Raw genomic sequence first — 8,702 nt, 5'->3', positions numbered from 1 at the left:
CCCTTCCCCTCTTCCCGAGCTGCAGCTTCAGTGCTGTCCTCTGAAGTGAATTCCCCCTGGGGGAGGGTGGTGCGGTGCACCCAGTTGGTAATGGGACCGGCCCCTCAGGCCTCTCCATCTGTTCCCTACTTCATGTCAGCGTTGCGTTCCTGTCTTGGAGCTCCGGGTTGAAGTCTGGTCCCTCTTTCCCTGTGGAGACACAATCGACACCCTTCTCCTCTGTGGATTAGTGCCCTGTTCCCCTGGCTACCCATACCTTTTTCCCTCCTCCCTTTTAGTGGGCTACCATATGTATTTTCATTTTACAGATGAGGAAAGTAAGGCACAAAGCAAAGAGAGGTTAAAAGGCATAGTAAGTGGTGAAACTTGTGTACGAAGTCTCTCTTCAGAATCCAAGCTCTTAACCACTACCTCCTTTTCTCTAAAGTAGATGAGGTGACAAGAGTTACGTTTAAACCATTTACATGGATTATTCCAGGAAGTAGGGTCAGAAGTGAGACAGTGAAGGGAGGAAGGCTGATCAAGGGAATGCTTATAATCTACCCACAGATTACTGCGCTGGGTAATTGGAGGCCAGTGCTGCTGAGGATCCTCTGGGAGGCTGACTGTGTGTGGCACAGGATTGAGGATCATTCCTAGTGTGTTACATTTCCAGTCCTATCAGCCAGTTGCTACATGTGCCAAGCATGTGCCCATAGCCAGAGAACAGCAACAACAGGAGACATAGTAGACCACAGGCACATACCAGAACCTTGCTGGTGGGATAAAGGGTATTGGCAGTGTGTACTACACCCACTAAATCACACTCTTTCTTATTTACTCCTAAGACTAGGAGTTCATCCATTATGTACCAGGGAGATGGCAAATGCAGATCACTGTGTGGCACTCAAGGAAACTCAAGTAGCACTCAAGAGCTGCACTTTCCACATACCTAGGCAATGTTTTTAACTTGGTGGACCAAGAAGATCTCACCCTGAACTCCTCGTCACTTTATCTGCCACCAGATCACATAAGTTCTACCTCCTTATGAGCCTCTCAGCCCCTTCTTCTCTGCCTTCTCACTTATACCATGGGTGGGGAAACTTTTTCTGCCAAGGACCACCTTCATCTCAACTTGTCCCAATCTGTATTATTTGCTTAAATCATCTTTTCTAATTGCTACAAAAACAGATTGCACATTTACCAATGTTATATATATAATTATATATTTCACATATCCAAGTCACTGTGATCAATTATAACTCATATCATGCAACCATCACTGATGTCCTTTGTTAAAATTTTTCCTTCTCATACACAGTGACTCAATGGCTCCTAAACAATAATTGCCTCTATTCTCTCTCACTCTTACGCTTTGTAACTGTTATTAAAATTTTGATTTCTTTATACATAGTTACTCTAGATGTTTCGTGTCAGTGTAATCCTATGTCTGTTCTTCTGTGACTGACTTAATTCACTCAGTCAACATCATGTTTTCCAGGCTCATCCATAGATCCGGGTTTCATTCCACTTCATAGCTGAGTCATATTCCACTGCATGCACAGACCGTGCTTTGTTTACTCATTCATCTATGATCTTAATAAGCACAAATCTGATCATGCACTGCCCCTGCAGGATTTAATATAGCTCTCAAGAAGGGGGGAAACTTAGCAAACAAAGACACAGCCTTCAATTGGATTCTCTAGAGAAGCAAAACCAGTGATGCTTATATGTGACTAAATACAAAGAGGTTTCCACTGAGGATACGGTTCAGACAATTGAGATGGGCACATTCTAAGTTCAACATTCATCTGTCAGGTTGTCATATTTTGGTGGCTTGTGTGCTGCTGTGGTGCTGGAAGCTATGCCATTGGTATTTCATATGCCAGCAGGGTCCCCCAAAGTGAACAGGTTTAAGCAGAGCTTCCAGACTAAGAACAGATGACGATGAAGGTATCGGCTGCCCAGTTTGGAGGAAGTAGGCACTGACAACTTTGTGTAGATCTAGGAAAGACTGTGAGATCTGGAAGGCCGAATGAATGGAAGCAGGACATTGTCAGAGAAAATACTTACTGGATGATGGGACTCTCGGGTCAGAGGGGACTTGAAATGTGACTAAGGAGGAGTTGCTTTTTTGGAATGGAGGCGACCATGGTGATATGGAATGGAGCAAATCTGTGGGAGTGGAGCCTTCCAGATCTTCATTTGCGAATGGGCCATGACTCAATGTAAGGAGAAAGAGCTGCAAAAAGCTGCTAATGATCAGAATGTGAGATGTGCAAAGTATGAATCGCCGAGTCATCAAAAGTTCAATGGAACACATAAAGCTGGATATCCTAGTCAGCGGTGAGTGGAAATAGTGGTACTGGCCGTTTTGTATCGGAAAATCATATGATTTACTATGTCAAGAAAACACAGTCAAGCGCAGCTGTTCTCAACGTGTGGGTTGCAATTCCTTTGGGGTTCAAATGACCCATTCAGAGGGATTGCATGGCCCTTTTATAGGGGTCCTCCAATTCATTACAGTAGCAAAATTACAGTTATGAGATAGCAACGAAAATGATTTTATGGTTTGGGGTCACCACAACATGAGGAACTGTATTAAAGGGTCACAGCATTAGGAAGGTTGAGAACCACTGGTCAAGAGGAATGGTGTTGCATTCATTGTCAAAAAGGACATTTCAAAATCAATCTTGAAGTACAATGCTGTCTGTGATAGGATTATATCTAGCGGTCTTCAAAGAAATCCAAACAATGCAACTGTTATTCAAATGTATACAACAACCACAAATGTTTTTGATGAAGAAATTGAAGAACCCTCCAATAACTTCAGTCAGAAATTGATCTAACATGCAATCAAGATGCATTGATAATTATTGGCAATTGGAATGAAAAAGTTAGAAACAAAGAGGAAGGAACAGTAGTTGGAAAATATGGTCTTGGTGATAGTAATGAAGCTGAAGATCTCATGATAGAATTTTGGAAGATCAATGACTTGCTCTTAGCAAATATCTTTTTTCAACAACACGAAAGGTGACTATGCACGTGGACTTCTCCAGATGGAATACACAGAAATCAAATTGACTACATCTGTGGGAAGAGGCCATGGAAAATCTCAATATCAACAGCTAAACCAAGGCAGGGGCTGATTGTGGAACCGGCCATCAAAGGATCATACGTACGTTTAGGATAAAGCTGAATAAAATTAAAACAAGAGGTAGGGGAAGGGGAAACCAATTGCAACGATCTATATATAAACCCCTCCCTGGGGGGGCAGACAACAGAAAAGCTGGTGAGGGGAGACATCAGTCAGTGTAAGACATCAAAAAAATGACAGTAATTTATAAATTATCAAGGGTTCGTGGGGGGGGGAAGGTAGGGAGAGAGGGGGAAAACTGAGGAGCTGATACCTGGCGCTCAAGTGGAGGGAGGATGTTTTGAGGGTGATGATGGCAATGGGTGTACAGATGTGACTGACACAATGGAAGGATGGATGTATTTTGAAAAGAGATGTATGAGCCCCCAAAAATGATTTTTGAAATTAAATTAAAACAAGTCCACAAGAGTCAAATTATAACCTTGAGTCTATCCCACCTGAATTTTGAGAACATCTCAAGAACAGTTTTGACACATTGAACACTAATTACAGAAGACGCGATGAGCTGTGGGAGGACATCAAGAGCATCATTCATGAAGAAAGAAAAAGGTCATTAAAAAGACAGTGACGAAAGAAAAGACCAAAGTGGATGTCAGAAGAGACTCTGAAACCCATTCTTAATAGCAGAGTAATTAAGGCAAATGGAAGAAATGATGAAGTCAATGCGCTGAATAGAAAACTTCAAAGGGCAGCTCAAGAAGACAAAGTAAAACACCATAATGAAATGTGCAAATACCTAGAGTTAGCAAACCAAGAGAAAGGAAGAGCACACTCAGCATATCTTAAACTGAAGAAAAGAGTCAAGCTTTGAGTTGCAATATTGACAGAGTCTATGTGCAAAATATTATATGATGAAGAAGGTACCAAACGATATGGAAAGAATACCCAGAATCACTTTACTAAAAAGAGCTAGTCAACATTCCACTATATCAAGATGCAGAATGTGAACAAGAATCAATGGTGCTAAGGAAAGATGTTCAAGCTTCACTGAAAGCATTAGCACAAAACATGGCTCAAGGAATTGATGGACCACCAATGAAAATGTTCTGATAAGTTGATAAAACATTGGGAGTATTTCTTCATTTATGCCAGGAAATTTATAAGATAGCTACTTGGCCAAATGACTGGAAGAGATCCATACTTGGATCCATTCCAAAGAAAGGTGACTCACCCAACAGCTTAAACTATAGATTAAGATTTTGATATCACATGCAAGAAAATTTTGTTCATGATCATCCAACAAAGGTTGCAGCAGTACACTGACAAGGAGCTGCCAGAAGTTCAGGTAGGATTCAAAAGAGGATGTGGAACAAGAGATATCATGATGACATGGCTCAAACAGAGAATACCAGAACCATGTTTACTTACGTTTTATTGACAGTTCCAAGGCATTGAACTATGTGGACCATAATAAACTATGGATAACCTTGAGAAGATTCAGATTTCTTCTCATTCTCATGAGAACGCTTCATTGTGCTTATGTGAAACTTGTACGTGGATCAAGAGGCAGTGGTGCAAACAGAACAAAGGAATACTGCATGGTTTAAAATCAGAGAAAAGGGGTGCATCACAATTGCATCCTCTCACCATATCTATTCAATCTGTATGCTCAGCAAATCATCAGAGAACCTGAGTTATATGAAGAAGAATGTGACATCAGGATTTGAAGAAGGCTTATTTTCAAGCTGTGATATGCAAATGGCACAGCCTGGCTTGCTGAAAGTAAGGAGGACTTCAAGCACTCACTGGTGAAAATCAAGGATTGTAGCCTTCAGTATGGATTATGTATGACTCCCTATAAAGAAAACCAAAATCCTCACATCAGGATAAATGGAGAAAAGATTGACGTTTTCAAGGATTTTGTCTTGCTTGATTCCACAAGCAATGCTCATGGAAATAGCTGTCAAGTGATCAAAAGACGTACTTCATTAGGTAAATTTGCAGCACAAGACCTCTGTAGAGTATTGAAAAAGAAGAATGTTAGTTTTAGGGCTAAGGTGTACCTGACCTAAGCCATGATATTTTCAATTTCCCCATATGCATATGAAAGTGGGACATTGAATAAGGAAGACTGGGGAAGAATCTCTGCATATGAATAGTGGTGATGGAAAAGAATATTGAAAGAAACATGGACTGCCAAAAGGAAAAACCAATTTCTTTTGGAGGAAGTACGGCCAGAGTGCTCCTTGTAGACAAGGTTGGCAAGGCTTCGTCTTACATGCTTTGGACATATTATCAGGAAAGACCAGTCCCTGGACAAGAGCAGCATGCTTGTAAGGTGGAGGGGCAGCAAAAAAGGAAGACCCACAAAGAAATTGATCGGCACAGTGGCTGCAGCAATGGGTTCAGCCATAGGAATAGTTGTGAAAAATGCCCAGGACTGGGCAGTGTTTTGTTCTGTTATATATAGGGTTGCTATGGGTCAGAACTGATTCGTCGTACCTAACAGCAAAAAATTCTACATGCGTGGGTTAATTGTCATGCTTCAGAGTCAAATGGCTACAGAGAGGCTGATGAACCCAAGATCAGAGGATCAGAGGGTAGGCTTCATCTATAGAGGCAAATGAATCTAGGGTCAGCAGGTAAAATACCGGACTGCTGATGACTCCTAGGATCATCAGGCCATATGGCAGGCTGGTGGCTCAAGTTCAAAGAACCAGAGTCAGATGATTAGCCAGATGCAGGATTGAGATCCAGCAAAAAGTAAGCCTACAGTGTCCACATGTTACAAACAGGCCACGCCCCATGGAAACTTCCTTTTAATTGATGACTGCTCATAGCATACTTTCATCACGGAGATGATTACATTTGATTAGCTCCCATCATAGGGGATTGTTCCATCTTTCTGCCAAACACTCAGAATCCTGACCAAGCCAAGTTGACACTGAACTCTTAACTATCACATCTGCTTCTCCAACCTATTCCTAATCAGAGACATCCAAGCTTTTCTGCCCATTAGTCTTGTACCTGGACACCTTCTCCATCTTGTCTTGTAAGATTGCACTCAGGCATCTGTCCTTCAGAAAACAGCACCTCTTTGCTCACAACCCCACATATTCAGAGACTATGCCTCTCCTAGTTACTCTCCTAAACTAAGCAGAGTGTGTGGACTACAGCGTAGGGTGCATATCAGAGCTGTCCCACTCAAAGGGCAAGAAAGTTGGAATGTTGGTGTGGAAACTGCTGTCTGCCATTTGTTGAAGGATGTTTCCTCTGCCCACCTAAATAGTCCAGGAGTCTGTTTCCCTGAGCATAGTACCCTCCTGGCACCTTGTTTTAGAGTACATTTGTATGGACGACTTTAAGCACTTGTATTTATGTAGTGTGAAGCAGTGTGGTATGGGGGTTGTGAACACAGACCCTGGAGCCAAATTGTCGGGATATTAAATCCACCTCTGCCACTTACCAGCTGTGTGACCTTATTAAGTTATTCAATCCCTCTGTGTCTCCCTTTCTTCGGTTAAAAATAAAAGAGAAGCTAAACAGTCATAATAATGGTACCTACCTTGTGAAGTTTCAGTGACTATTGAATAAGTGAATGAAAGCAAAACATTTGAAATAGTGCCAGGCAGTTAGCAAGCGATGGTGTATGATATCCTTACCAAACACATATATGGAAGTAGGGAGAGTATGATTTCTATTTGAGAGCCGAGAGAGTATGATTTCTATTTGAGAGCTGGAGAAATGGAGGCAAGAGAAAGCTTATGCACACTGTCCCCTGGTGAATTCCTTATGACGGCACCTTTGGCTCCCTTACAGCCCTCAGTCTGAGCCAGCACAGCTTGTCTTCTGGGAGTGCATGTGCTCCAGCCTCCGGCACAGTGGGGAACCCCAACATGTGTGTGTGTGTGTGTGTGTGTGCGTGCGCGCGCTCGTGTGCGTTTAGCCTCAGCATCCTGACGTTCCTAAATGACAGGCGCTCAAGGAGGAAAAGCCAATGATGCTTTGGCCTGAATGACACAGCTAGTGCAGGCTGCCCTGCTTCCAGGATCTTCCAGTCTATCCGCCAGCTAGGAGCAGGAGCTATTGGGTTCTGACTGGCATGCCAAGCATCCTGCCTCCCTCTGTCGAATTTGGCAGATACCTCAGTTCATTCACCCATACTGTCTCCCACACAGATGGTGCCTCTCCATATACATCGAAAATAAAACCAAACACCCTTCTTCCCTGTTCACAGCATCTTTTCAAGACATGCTAGACCCAAGGGAAGTGTCATCCTAATTACAGCTGCTGGCTTTTGTCCCCTGTTCTTTGTCTCTGGAAGAGGTTTGAAAATAGTTTGTACTCAACCCTTGACCTATAGCTTGATAGAGTGAACCCACCCAGTGGCAGTGAGGAAGAAAGGCCTGGTGATCTGCTTTTGCAAAGTTGAAAGCCAGAAAACTCTACGGAGCAGGGGTCATCATGGGTGGCAATGGGATCGTTATGGGTTGAGATTGACTCCACAGTAAATGGATTGGGTTTTGCTTTTCTGATTGCATCAAATTAGTCATAAAGGGCTTGGCCGTAGAAGAGAGAAAAGTAGAGGGAGGGAGAAGGGAAGGAGTGAGAGGAAGGAAAGGAGGGGAGGGGGAGAGAGAATGGCTAACAGAGGAAGAATAAAGAGAGACCCAGCAATACATAGATGAAAATGGAGGCTCACATTCCCCTGAGCTGAAGTCGGGGTTTGAGAAAGAGAAGAGACAATGACTAGTCCTCTGTTTTCTGGCGAAAGACCCGCAGTGGGTTTCTGAGGCCCCAAGCAAGAGACTGAGGCGGTATGTGGCTGTAATGAAGACTATCATGTAGCTAGCTTAGAGGGAAGAAGGCTGCCCAAGGTGAAATTTGCAGAGTGCGCTCTATTGACAGATCTGAATCGAACACAGGAAATGGCCCTGGCCACCAGGCTGTCTTATATTTGAAGGCCATCCTGGGACTCGCTGCGTCTGCAGGGGAGTGTGGCGCGACTCTGGCCTGCAGGACATGCTTGCTACCAGAAAGCAGAGGCTATAATTGTCTTCCTCGTTTTTTTTGTTTTTTTTTTCAAGCCTGGCTTTGATGGAGGAGGCTCTTATCTTGGTCTCTGCATTCGTCTGGCATTGATCGAACTGAGCCCCTTCCGCCAGGCATCACTGGGCCAAGCACCAGAGACACACAGATAAGCAAGATACCAGTTCTGTGTTCCAGGAGCCCCAGCCAGCCTCCCAAGTCTGGAGAAGGAAACAGAAACATCTTCAGAGAAACCGACCCCACAGCGGAGAGAATTGCACACCAGTATGGATGGGCTCATGTGCTAAACAACCTCAGGGACGTCAACGCCAAAGAGCCAGAAACCTGGTGACAACACTGAGTCACCTAACACGCTCGCTGTGAGAATGTAAAGCCTTTGGCGCCTGTGCATGTGCACACTAACAGGCCTTTCTGAAAGACAGGCTTTTCTCCCTGAGGCCCCGAGACAGATAGACCTGTTTAAGGATGCGTTCAAGGATGCCGATTGAGACTTTTGTACATTACAAAGGGCTGCCAGGTATGTCTCAACTGAGCTGCTGAGCACAGCAGCTTTGGAGATGCCTGGCAGACAGCTGAA

This window comes from Echinops telfairi, unplaced genomic scaffold (genome assembly GCF_000313985.2).
Source record: "Echinops telfairi isolate 266 unplaced genomic scaffold, ASM31398v2 ScPeMD7_26;HRSCAF=91, whole genome shotgun sequence".
Taxonomy (NCBI): Eukaryota; Metazoa; Chordata; class Mammalia; order Afrosoricida; family Tenrecidae; genus Echinops; species Echinops telfairi.
Note: the sequence above shows the minus strand (reverse complement) of the source record.